Source organism: Tursiops truncatus, chromosome 19 (genome assembly GCF_011762595.2).
Source record: "Tursiops truncatus isolate mTurTru1 chromosome 19, mTurTru1.mat.Y, whole genome shotgun sequence".
NCBI classification, from domain to species: domain Eukaryota; kingdom Metazoa; phylum Chordata; class Mammalia; order Artiodactyla; family Delphinidae; genus Tursiops; species Tursiops truncatus.
In genome coordinates this window covers 44,561,704-44,576,031 of record NC_047052.1, presented here as the reverse complement: position 1 = coordinate 44,576,031, position 14,328 = coordinate 44,561,704, and the positions used below count along the sequence as shown (strand labels likewise).

Below are 14,328 nucleotides of genomic sequence, written 5' to 3'. Positions count from 1 at the left end.
AGATTATTTTGTAAATAAATTTTAATCTATATGTGAAATAGTTTTTTATTTTTAGGAAAAGAACTGATCAAAACCAACTCTAAAAAAGATACAGTGTTGGGCTTCCCTGGTGGCGCAGTGGTTGAGAGTCTGCCTGCTGATGCAGGGGACACAGGTTCGTGCCCTGGTTCAGGAAGATCCCACATGCCGTGGAGCAGCTAGGCCCGTGAGCCATGGCTGCTGAGCCTGCACGTCCAGAGCCTGTGCTCCACAATGGGAGAGGCCACAGTGGTGAGAGACCCGCGTACCGCAAAAAAATAAAATAAAAAAATAAAATGTAAATAGACCAACTTCTCTTGAAGGAACAGAGAAGCCTGTCAACGAATTATTCCCTAGGAAAGGTAACAGTAATGCACATTCCTATCATCCAAACTGTGGTCTTTAAGTATTATTCCCTACTAATATCAACCTGAGCTCTTTGGAGAATTTGCAGATTCCTAATCTAAAGCAAGGAAGGTATGTGTGTCCATGATTTCCCATGCCAAAAAGTAAGGAAGATTGCACAGATTAGTGAGTGATGTCAAAATAACATAGGAAACAGCTTAAGAAGCAACCCAGGCTAACAGTGAGACAACAGGAGAGACCAAGAGTGAGGGAGGGAGATGGATGATCATTCATTGAAATGCATTTAATCAATGAATATATATATATATATATATATATATATATATATATATATATATATATATGTGAAAGAGCATTTCCAATGTCAGCAAGGTGGCTATTTAAATAACTGTACTTGGAAAGTTGATAGTTCAAAAGGAAAAAAAAGCACATTTTCTGCTTTTCTAAATTAAGAACTACTGTTCAAAGTCATCAATAAGAAAGTAAAAGGTAAGCCATCATATGCAAGATATTATATATGAAATACACACATACACCCCAACCCTAGTTTCTTTGGAGTACTTGTGGATTTCTGATCTGAAGCAGAGAAGGTATGAGTTGAGTCCAGGATTTCCTGTACCAAAAAAGCAAGGAAGATTTCAAAGATTAATGGGTGATGGGTAGATTAATGTGTGGAGATATAGTTATACATAGATAGGGATAGCTATACATAGATATTTAGCTATATAGATACAGATATATCTCAAGTTGTACCCAGAATAAAAATCAACTCCTAAAAACCAGTAAGAAAAACCCCAGCCAGCCAAACAGAACACTGTGTGGAAGACTTCAATGGGCATTTCTTAAAAGAGGGTATCCAAATAGTCAACAAAAATAAAGCAGTACTGTAATTTTCAGGGAGATGCGAATTAAAACACAATGCTACCAACTACTCAACAGGATAGCTAAAATGAAAAGATGGGAGAGAAACAATATCAAATGCCTTTAAGGTTGCATAACAAGAAGAATTCTCTTATACACTAGTAGTGGGAATGCACGCTAGCAAAGCTGCTTAGGAAAATTGAAAGTATTACAGTTCAACATATATATCCAGTGTCACCAAATTCCACTCCTAAGTAGACACTTAACAAAAATTTGTAAATATACTCCTTGTTACTCAAATGTATTTGTTACTCAAATCTCAACAGATTTCCAATCTGTGCACTTTCCATCCAGTGTGAGGACACCCAGGAAAGGTCCTTCCTGGCACTGAGGGAGAAAAGGCTGCTGAACCAGGAAAAACCTGACTCTTGATCAGCAATGCTTTCAGAGAGATCTTTTATTTTTTTAACTGAAGTACAGTTGATTTACAATGCTGTGTTAGTTTCAGGTGTCAGAGAAAGATCATGATCAAAAGGGGAAAATGTGAAAATTAACAAACTAATTTTAAAAGGAGTTGGGAGGCCAGGAGGCGGAGTTCTTAAAACCAACCACTCATGTCAATTGCATACCCAATAGGAAGAGAGGTACTTTGCATCTCCAACAGGAAGAAGGATACTACTTTACTACCAAGTAGGAGGAAGAATTTTTCCTTTCCTGGCAACAGCCCAGCCAGTGAGCGACTGTCACAACTCAGCCAATAAAATGCCACTCACTTCAAATTCCTGGTTTCCTCCAATGAACTCTTCGTAATACCCACTCCCACTCCCTCTTCTCCTCTATAAAACAAAACAAAACAAAACAACTCTCCTTTGGACTTGCCTGTGGTTTGCCATAGATTGCATGTCCTGAATCGCAATTCTTTGCTGTTCCCAAATAAACCCATTTTGCTGGTAAAATAACTAGCTGATATATTGTTTTAGGTAAACAATTGGAAGACTAAACATCATAAAGATGTTAGTTCATTAAGAAATGTAATGTAAGGCCAATTAGAATATAACAAGAGGAGGAGCTTCAAGATGGCAGAAGAGTAAGACATGGACATCATCTTCCTCCCCACAAATACATCAGAAATACATCTACATGTGGAACAATTCCTACAGAACACCTACTGAACACTGGCAGAAGACCTCAGACTGCCCAAAAGGCAAGAAATACAAATACATCAGAAATACATCTACATGTGGAACAATTCCTACAGAACACCTACTGAACGCTGGCAGAAGACCTCAGACTGCCCAAAAGGCAAGAAACTCCCCACATACATGGGTTGGGCAAAAGAAAAAAGAAAAAACAGAGACAAAAGAATAGGGACGGGACCTGCACCAGTGGGAGGGAGCTGTGAAGGAGGAAAGGTTTCCACACGTTAGGAAGCCCCTTCATGGACAGAGACTGCGGGTGGGGGAAGAGGGAAGCTTCAGAGCCACAGAGAATAGCACAGCAACAGGGGTGCAGAGGACAAAGTGGAGAGATTCCTGCACAGAGGATCAGTGCTGACCAGCACTCACCAGCCTGAGAGGCTTGTCTGCTCACCCGCCGGAATGGGTTGGGGCTGGGAGCTGAGGCTCTGGCTTCAGGGGGATCCCAGGGAGAGGACTGGTGTTGGCTGCGTGAACACAGCCTGAAGGGGCTAGTGCGCCACAGCTAACCGGGAGGGAGTCTGGGAAAAAGTCTGGAGCTGCCGAAGAGGCAAGAGACTTTTTCTTGCCTCTTTGTTTCCTGTTGCGTGAGAAGAGGGGATTAAGAGCGCCACTTAAAGGAGCTCCAGAGACTGGCGCGAGGCGCAGCTATCACTGCAGACGCCAGAGACGGGCATGAGACGCTAAGGCTGCTGCTGCTGCCATCAAGAAGCCTGTGTGCGAGCACAGGTCACTATCCACACCCACCTTCTGGGGAGCCCGTGCAGCCTGCCACTGCTAGGGTTCCGTGATCCAGGGACAACTTCCCCAGAAGAACACACGGCATGCCTCAGGCTGCTGCAACGTCATGCCTGCCTCTGCCGCCGCAGGCTTGCCCTGCTCTCCGTACCCCTCCCTCTCCATGGCCTGAGTGAGCCAGAGCCCCCGAATCAGCTGCTCCTTTAACCCCATCCTGTCTGAGCAAAGAACAGACGCCCTCAGGTGCCCTACACGCAGAGGCGGGTCCAAATCCAAAGCTGAACCCCAGGAGCTGTGCGAACAAAGAACAGAAAGGGAAATTTCTCCCAGCAGCCTCAGAAGCAGCGGATTAAATCTCCACAATCAACTTGATGTACCCTGCACCTGTGGAATACATGAATACACAACGAATCATCCCAAATTGAGGAGGTGGACTTTGGGAGCAACGACATATATATTGTTTTCCCTTTTCCTCATTTTGTGAGTGTGTATGTGTATGCTTCTGTGTGTGATTTTCTCTGTATAGCTTTGCTTTTACCATTTATCCTAGGGTTCTGTCTGTCCTTTTTTTTTGGTTTGTATTTGTTTTTAGTATAATTGTTAGCACTTGTTATCATTGGTAGATTTGTTTTTTGGTTTGGTTGCTCTCTTCTCTCTTGCCTTCTTTTTTTTAATTACATAAAAAAATTTTTTTAAATACTTATCTTTTTAAATAACTTTTTTATTTTATCTTCTTCTTTCTTTCTTTCTTTTTTTTTTTCTCCCTTTTATTCTGAGTCGTGTGGACGACAGGCTCTTGGTGCTCCAGCCAGGTGACAGGGCTGTGCCTCTGAGGTGGGAGAGCCAAGTTCAGGACACTGGTCCACAAGAGACCTCCCAGCTCCACATAATATCAAACGGCAAATATCTCCCAGAGATTTCCATCTCAACACCAAGACCCAGCTCCACTCAATGACCAGCAAGGTACAGTGCTGGACACCCTATGCCAAATAACTAGCAAGACAGGAACACAACCCCATCCATTAGCAGAAAATCATAATAAGGCCACACACACCCCAAAACCATAAAATCATATGATAAAATTATATGGTCATAATAAGGCCACACACACCCCAAAACACACCACCAGACATGCACCTGCCCACCAGAAAGACAAGATCCAGCCTCATCCACCAGAACACAGGCACTAATCCCCTCCACCAGGAAGCCTACACAACCCACTGAACCAACTTTAGCCACTGGGGACAGACACCAAAAACAACGGAAACTACGAACTAGCAGCCTGCGAAAAGGAGACCCCAAACACAGTAAGTTAAGCAAAATGAGAAGACAGAGAAACACACAGCAGATGAAGGAACAAGGCAGAAACCCACCAGACCTAACAAATGAAGAGGAAATAGGCAGTCTACCTGAAAAAGAATTCAGAATAATGATAGTAAAGATGATCCAAAATCTTCTAAATAGAATGGAGAAAATAAAAGAAACGTTTAACAAGGACCTAGAAGAACTAAAGAGCAAACAGTGATGAACAACACAATAAATGAAATTAAAAATTCTCTAGAAGGGGTCATAGCAGAATAACTGAGGCAGAAGAACGGATAAGTGACCTGGAAGATAAAATAGTGGAAATAACTACTGCAGAGCAGAATAAAGAATAAAGAGAATTGAGGACAGTCTCAGAGACCTCTGGGACAACATTAAACGCACCAATATTCGAATTACAGGGGTCCCAGAAGAAAAAGAGAAAAAGAAAGGGACTGAGAAAATATTTGAAGAGATTTAGTTGAAAACTTACCTAATATGGGAAAGGAAATAGTTAATCAAGTCCAGGAAGCACAGACAGTCCCATACAAGATAAATCCAAGGAGAAACACACCAAGACACATATTAATCAAACTATCAAAAATTAAATACAAAGAAAAAATATTAAAAGCAGCAAGGGAAAAACAACAAATAACACACAAGGGAATCCCCATAAGGTTAACAGCTGATCTTTCAGCAGAAACTCTGCAAGCCAGAAGGGAGTGGCAGGACATATTTAAAGTGATGAAGGAGAAAAACCTACAACCAAGATTACTCTACCCAGCAAGGATCTCATTCAGATTTGATGGAGAAGTTAAAACCTTTAAAGACAAGCAAAAGCTAAGAGAATTCAGCACCACCAAACCAGCTTTTACAACAAATGCTAAAGGAACTTCTCTAGGCAAGAAACACAACAGAAGGAAAAGACCTACAATAACAAACCCAAAACAATTAAGAAAATGGTAATAGGAACATACATATCAATAATTACCTTAAATGTAAATGGATTAAATGCTCCAACCAAAAGACACATACTGGCTGAATGGATACAAAAACAAGACCCATACATATGCTGTCTACAAGAGACCCACTTGAGACCTAGGGACACATACAAACTGAAAGTGAGGGGATGGAAAAAGATATTCCATGCAAATGGAAATCAAAAGAAAGCTGGAGTAGCAACTCTCATATCAGACAAAATAGACTTTAAAACAAAGACTATTACAAGAGACATAAAAGGACACTACATAATGATCAAGGGATCAATCCAAGAAGAAGATATAACAATTGTAAATATTTATGCACCCAACATAGGAGCACCTCAATACATAAGGCAAATACTAACAGCCATAAAAGGGGAAATCAATGGGAACACAATCATAGTAGGGAACTTTAACAACCTACTTTCACCAATGGACAGATCATCCAAAATGAAAATAAATAAGGAAACACAAGCTTTAAATGATACATTAAATAAGATGGGCTTAATTGATATTTATAGGACATTCCAACCAAAGACAACAGAATACACTATCTTCTCAAGTGCTCATGGAACATTCTCCAGGATAAATCATATCTTGGGTCACAAATCAAGCCTTGGTAAATTTAAGAAAATTGAAATCATATCAAGTATCTTTTCTGACCACAATGCTATGATACTAGATATCAATTACAGGAAAAAAAATCTGTAAAAAATACAAATACATGGAGACTAAACAATACAGTACTTAATGACAAACAGATCACTGAAGGAATGAAAGAGGAAATTAAAAAATACCTAGAAACAAATGACAGTGAAAACATGACGACCCAAAACCTATGGGATGCAGCAAAAGCAGTTCTAAGAGGGAAGTTTATAGCAATACAATCCTACCTCAAGAAACAAGAAACATCTCAAATAAACAACTTAACCTTACACCTAAAGCAACTAGAGAGAGAAGAACAAAAAAACCCCAAAGTTAGAAGAAGGAAAGAAATCATAAAGATCAGATCAGAAATAAATGAAAAAGAAATGAAGGAAACAATAGCAAAGATCAATAAAACTAAAAGCTGGTACTTTGAGAAGATGAACAACATCAATAAACCATTAGCCAGACTCATCAAGAAAAAATGGGAGAAGACTCAAATCAATAGAATTCGAAATGAAAAAGGAGAAGTAACAACTGACACTGCAGAAATACAAAGGATCATGAGAGATTACTACAAGCAACTATATGCCAAAAAAATGGACAAACTGGAAGAAATGGACAAATTCTTAGAAATGCACAACCTTCCGAGACTGAACCAGGAAGAAATAGAAAATATGAACAGACCAATCACAAGCACTGAAACTGAAACTGTGATTAAAAATCTTCCAAAACACAAAAGCCCAGGCCCAGAGGGCTTCACAGGTGAATTGTATCAAACATTTAGAGAAGAGCTAACACTTACCCTTCTCAAACTCTTCCAAAATATAGCAGAGGGAGGAAGACTCCCAAACTCATTGTACGAGGCCAGCATCACTCTGATACCAAAACCAGACAAAGATGTCACAAAGAAAGAAAACTACAGGCCAATATCACTGATGAACATAGATGCAAAAATCCTCAACAAAAAACTAGCAAACAGAATCTAACAGCACATTAAAAAGATCACACAACATGATCAAGTTGAGTTTATCCCAGGAATGCAAGGATTCTTCAATATACGCAAATCAATCAATGTGATACACCATATTAACAAATTGAAGGAGAAAAAGCATATGATCATCTTAATAGATGCAGAGAAAGCTTTTGACAAAATTCAACACCGATTTATGATAAAAACCCTCCAGAATGTAGGTATAGAGGGAACTTTCCTCAACATAATAAAGGCCATATATGACAAACACACAGCCAACATCGTCCTCAATGGTGAAAAACTGAAACCATTTCCACTAAGATCAGGAACAGGATAAGGTTGTCCACTCTCACCACTATTAGTCAACATAGTTTTGGAAGTTTTAGCCACAGCAATCAGAGAAGAAATAAAAGGAATCCAAATCAGAAAAGAAGAAGTAAAGCTGTCACTGTTTGCAGATGACATGATACTATACATAGAGAATCCTAAAGGTGGTACCAAAAAACTACTAGAGCTAATCAATGAATTTGGTAAAGTAGCAGGATACAAAATTAATGCACAGAAATCTTGCATTCCTATACACTAATGATGAAAAATCTGAAAGTGAAATTAAGACAACATTCCCATTTACCACTGCAACAAAAAGAATAAAATATCTAGGAATAAACCTACCTAAGGAGACAAAAGACCTGTATGCAGAAAATTATAAGACACTGATGAAAGAAATTAAAGATGATACAAATAGATGCAGAGATATACCATGTTCTTGGATTGGAAGAATCAACATTGTGAAAATGACTCTACTACCCAAAGCAATCTACAGATTCAATGCAATCCCTATCAAACATACCACTGGCACAGAACTAGAACAAAAAATTTCACAATCTGTATGGAAATACAAAAGATCCCGAATAGCCAAAGCAATCTTGAGAAAGAAAAACGGAGCTGGAGGAATCAGGCGCCCTGATTTCAGACTATACTACAAAGCTACAGTAATCAAGACAGCATGGTACTGGCACAAAAACAGAAATACAGATCAATGGAACATGATAGAAAGCCCAGAGATAAACTCACGCACATATGGTCACTTACCTTTGAGAAAGGAGGCAAGAATATATAGTGGAAAAAAGACAGCCTCTTCAATAAGTGGTGCTGGGAAAACAGGACAGCTACATGTAAAAGAATGAAATTAGAATACTCCCTAACACCATACACAAAAATAAACTCAAAATAGATTAGAGACCTAAATGTAAGACCAGACACTATAAAACTCTTAGAGGAAAACATAGGAAGAACACTCTGACATAAATCACAGCAAGATCTTTTTTGATCCACCTCCTAGAGTAATGGAAATAAAAACAAAAATAAACAAATAGGACCTAATGAAACTTAAAAGCTTTTGCACAGCAAAGGAAACCATAAACAAGATGAAAAGAGAATCCTCAGAATGGGAAAAAATATTTGCAAATGAATCAACAAAGTATTAATCTCCAAAATATATAAACAGCTCATGCAGCTCAATATTAAAAAAACAAACCACCCAATCCAAAAATGGGCAGAAGAACTAAATAGACATTTCTCCAAAAAAGACATACAGATGGCCAAGAAGCACATGAAAAACTGCTCAATATCACTAATTATTAGAGAAATGCAAATCAAAACTGCAGTGAGGTTATCACCTCACACCAGTTAGAATGGGCATCATCAGAAAATCTACAAACAACAAATGCTGGAGAGGGTGTGAAGAAAAGGGAACTCTCTTGCACTGTTGGTGGGAATGTAAATTGGTACAGCCACTATGGAGAATAGTATGGAGGTTCCTTAAAAAACTAAAAATAGAATTACCATATGATCCAGCAATCCCAGTACTGGGCATATACCCAGGGAAAACCAAAATTCAAAAAGACACATGCACCCCAATATTCACTGCAGCACTATTTACAATAGCCAGGTTATGGAAGCAACCTAAATGCCCATCGACAGATGAATGGATAAAGATGTGGTACATATATACAGTGGAATATTACTCAGCCATAAAAGGAACGAAATTGGGTCATTTGTTGAGACGTGGATGGATATAGAGACTGTCATACAGAGTGAAGGAAGTCAGAAAGAGAAAGACAAATATCGTATATTAATGCATATATGTGGAACCTAGAAAAATGGTACAGATGAACCAGTTTTCAGGGCAGAAATTGAGACATAGATGTAGAGAACAAACTATGGACACCAAGCAGGGAAGGCGGCAGGGTGGTGCGAGTGGTGGTGTGATGAATTGTGCAATTGGGATAGACACGTATCCACTGACGTGTATAAAATTGATGACTAATAAGAACCTGCTCTACAAAAAAATAAATAAAATTAAATTTAAAAATTAAAAAAAATAGGTTGTCTTGAAGAGGTTAAAAATCTCATTGTTTCCATAGGATTCAAAAGTCATGTGCTACTCCAAAGGCATAGTGACTGTCAGTATAATTGCTATCTGGTCTTAGCTGGCAAGCTCTGGTTAAGGCAATTAATAGAGGTTATTCTGCTGACTTTGTTTTTGGTATATAAGAGCTTTCATTTATGTCCACTGTGGGCATTACTACATATCCAACTTCATAATGTACCTGCTCATTCTTTAAGTAGGACCCATCTGTAATTCAAATTAGACCAGCATTACCAATAGGAGCTTTTTGTAATTCATTCCTGGGAGCAAGATGATAATCAGTTAACAAAATGAAGTCATGTGTTTTCTTTCTGTGGTTCTGGAAGCAAAGTTGCAAGGTTAAGGTTATTACATTGAACCAAAGTAATATTAGGTGCAGAAAGCAACAATATTTCATAAGAAGTTAAGTCAGCTTACAGAATACTGCTGAGTGTGGTAAGAGTTTAGAAGACTCTCAACTGAGTGTGGGACATAAAATAAATAGTTAAAGGAGACCCCATTTCTATTTCTTCAGTAACCTTACACAAGCAAGCCACTGTTGAAACAGCCCTCATAAAAAGTGAAAGTCCTTTCACTTCTGGGTCTAATTTTGCTTTGGAGCATAAAGGCAATTCATCTATAAGCATTTTTGCAAAAGCATAAGAGTAAGACAGCAACTGCCTATAAATGAAAAAAGACTTAAAATTTAAAGCATGGTTAGTGACTTCCCTGGTGGTCCAGTGGTTAGGATGCCATGCTCCCAATGCAGGGCGCCTGGGTTCAATCCCTGGTCAGGGAACTAGATCCCACATGCATGCCACAACTAAGAGTCCACATGCCACAACTAAAATATCCTGCATGAAGCAACTGAAGGATCTTGCATGCCAGAGTGAAGATCCTGCACATGGCAACGAAGATCCCACATGCTGCAACTAAGACCCAGCGCAGACTAATAAATATTAAAAAAAACACAAAACATGGTTGAAGACCTGATTACAATGCCACTGTCATGGAAATTTCACTATTTCTGTGACATACATTTTAAGATAATAACTAGAATTATGACTGACTACACACCAGGACATTTCAAATTTTAGGAACTTCATATAATTTCTAGAATATTTATATTAACAACCCATACAATATAATCTAAGAAGGTTTATCATTACTCACTTCACCACATTTCCCAGGTAATTTAACATACCAGATAAATCTAAGTAGTTTAATATTTCCCTTTGAGATGTTCAGGGGCCCTCTGAAGCATCCCAAAGTTAGCTAGAGATCAGAAGAACTTCATTTAGAATTTGATTTGAGGAAGTTTTTCAAAGATATCAAAAGGTTTTAAACACGTGGCCAAGTAAGATCATAAGTCACTGTGAAACAATACTTATTCATTTAACCAAAGTGACAATAAAAGATTTCAAGGGCAAATTCAGAAAGATACAACAGACTGCCTAAGAGGTAAAGAAACTGTACAATATGCTATCAAATCAGATCAATAGTACAAGAAAATTTTATCCTCTTTACAGAGAAAAAAACAAATTCTAGTTTTGTACCATTTTATTTTCAATATTAAAATTCATCCCTTTAATTAAATTCAATCTAATCTTAGTCCTGACCATGCCTAAAACTCTTTTCTCACAGTTCCCTTTTTATTATTTAAAAATTTTTTAATTTATTTTTTGGCTGCATTGGATCTTTATTGTTGAGCGTGGGCTTTCTCTAGCTGTGGAGAGCGTGGGCTACTCCTCGTGGTGGTGCGTAGGCTTCTCATTGCAGTGGCTTCTCTTCTTGCAGAGCACAGGCTCTAGGTGCATGGGCTTCAGTAGCTGCAGCACACAGGCTCAGCAGTTGTGGCTCGTGGGCTCTAGAGCACAGGTTCAGTAGTTGTGGTGCACAGGCTTAGTTATTCCGTGGCATGTGGGATCTTCCTGGACCAGGGATCGAACCCATGTGCCCTGCATTGGCAGGTGGATTCTTAACCACTGTGCCACCAGGGAAGTCCTGAAGTATTTTTATTTTAAATATTTATTTATTTATTTGGCTGCGCCGGATCTTAGCTGCGGCACGCAGGATCCTTTAGTTGCGGTATGTGGGATCTAGTTTCCTGACAAGAGATCGAACCCAGGCCTCCTGCACTGAGAGCATGGAGACTTAACCACTGGATCACCAGGGAAGTCCCTCACAGTTCCCTTTTTTAAATGAATTTCTAGAAGTATATGCCACTTCATAGTACAATCTTTCAATAATAATGCAAAAGATACATGTACAAAAATAATGCACAAATTATTTATTAATAATCTCAAACATATTTAGTCTCTCTGTAATAAGAGGTCTAAAGTAGGTCAATATAGATTTCTTTAGCAATAAATGTTTCAGTATTTTATCCTATTAAAAGTGATCTAGGGCTTCCCTGGTGGGGCAGTGGTTGAGAGTCCACCTGCCGATGCAGGGGACACGGGTTCGTGCCCCGGTCCGGGAAGATCCCACATGCCACGGAGTGGCTGGACCCGTGAGCCATGGCCGCTGAGCCTGCGCGTCCGGAGCCTGTGCTCCATAACGGGAGAGGCCACAACAGTGAGAGGCCCGCGTACCGCAAAAAAAAAAAAAAGTGATCTAGACAGTCAATGAATTGCCATCATTTAACTTAATGTAGCAGAACTGTGAAGTTTCAAGTTAACAAAAATCTGGAGAAACTGTTTTCAGGTAGACACATCATAAAATGTAATCATTCTTAAAGAGTTCACCCAAATACTTTGATCCCATTTATCTCTATTTCATTACTTATGAAAGTATCATCATACCAAGTTAATTATCTTGTTGACAAATTTTATAACAGAGGTAACATGAGCTTACTGGCATTTAGTAAACCTAGGTACAATAAAAGTATTATATTTAATGTTGATTACTTTAAAGATGTGTCTATATTAATTAAACCATCAACTAAAACTTGTTTTCACTTATTAAAGATTAATCTTAGATCATATGAACACTTAAAAATTTTGGATAGCTTGAGTTACATTCAGAAGTATTTGATTTCTAAGTACTCACTTTTAAGTCAATTAAATACAGCTCTTTTACAAATTATTTTTGGTAATATCATCTGGAGGTAGGGACATATCATATTTATAATGTACACACAGACATACATATATCCAAATAGACACAGAGGTCTCATAGTTTTCCTGCTCGAGTTTTAAAAGGCCTCTTTTCCCTTTTTTTTTCTTTTTTCAGTTTTAGTTTCTACTAGTTGAGCTAAGACTGTAGTCTCAGGAAATGTAGGATGTGTTTACATTTCAAGGACATGATAAGAGTTACAACTTCAAACTTTCTCCCAAAATTACTTTTGTTCTCTCAGGGTCAGAATTTTGAAAAGATGTTTTATTAAGCCCACTTTCTCTAATTAGGCATGCAAGAATCAGTTTTGGAATGTCAAAAAGTTCCACCCTGGCCATGTAAGAGTTAAGATACACAGACTGAGAAGATATGAGAAATGTTTAATAAACAGCTACAAGATCTAAGGAACAGAGATGAACAATACAATAACTGAAATGAAAACTACACTATAAGGACTCAACAGCAGAATAAAGAGGCAGAAGTATGGATAAGTGATCTGGAAGACAGAATGGTGGAAATCACTGCTGTGGAACAGGATGAAGAAAAAAGAATGAAAAGAAATGAGGACAGTCTAAGAGACTTCTGGAAAAACATTAAATGCACCAACATTCTCATTATAGGGGTCCAGAAGGAGAAGAGAGAGAGAAAGTACCTGAGAAAATATCTGAAGAGATAATAGCTGAAAATGTCCCTAACATGGGAAACAGTCACCCAAGTCCAGGAAGCACAGAGTACCAGGCAGGATAAACCCAAGGAAGAACATGCTGAGACACATATTAATCAAATTGACAAAAATTAAAGACAAGGGCTTCCTTGGTGGTGCAGTGGTTAAGAACCCACCTGCCAATGCAGGGGACACGGGTTTGAGCCCTGGTCTGGGAAGATCCCACATGCTGCGGAGCAAATAAGCCCACGCACCACAACTACTGAGCCTGTGCTCTAGAGCCCGCGAACCACAACTACTGAACCCACGTGCCACCATTACTGAAGCCTGCGTGCCTAGAACCCGTGCTCCACAACAAGAGAAGCCACCGCAATGAGAAGCCCGTGCACTGCAACAAAGAGTAGCCCCCCGCTTGCCACAACTAGAGAAAGCCCATGCACAGCAACAAAGCCCCAACACAGCCAAAACTAAATAAATAAATATATTTATTTAAAAAAAATAAAGACAAAGAGAAAATATTAAAAAGCAACAAGGGAAAAGCAACAAATAACATGCAAGGAAATTCCCATAAAATTATCAGCTGATTTTTCAGCAGAAACTCTGCAGGCCGGAAGGCAGTTGCACAATATATTTAGAAGTGATGAAAGGGAAGAACTTACAGCCAAGAACACTCTACCCAGCAAGGCTCTCATTCGGATTCAACAGAGAAATCAAAAACTTTACAAACAAGCAAAAACTAAGAGAATTTAGCACCACCAGACCAGCTTTGCAACAAATGCTAAAGGTACTTCTCTAGGCAGGAAAGAGACAACAACTTAAAACAATCTTGTATCAATACATTTATAGACTGCTATATCAAAACCTCATGGGAACAGCAAACCCCAAAACTATAATAGATACACACACAAAAAAGAAAAAGCAATCCAAACGTAGCACTAAAGATGGTCATCAAATCACAAAGAACAAAAGAGGAAGGGGAGCAAAAAGATGTACAAAAATAAATCCAAAACAATTAACAAAATGGCGGTAAGAACATACATGTCGATAATTACCTTAAA

The 14,328-nt window shown here is 38.7% G+C and overlaps 1 pseudogene; it reads left to right on the top strand.

Annotated features, from left to right (window-relative positions):
* LOC109550857 (large ribosomal subunit protein P1 pseudogene) overlaps positions 1-663 on the top strand; it is a 39,268-nt pseudogene extending 38,605 nt beyond the window's left edge.
* Positions 664-14,328: the final 13,665 nt, after the last annotated feature.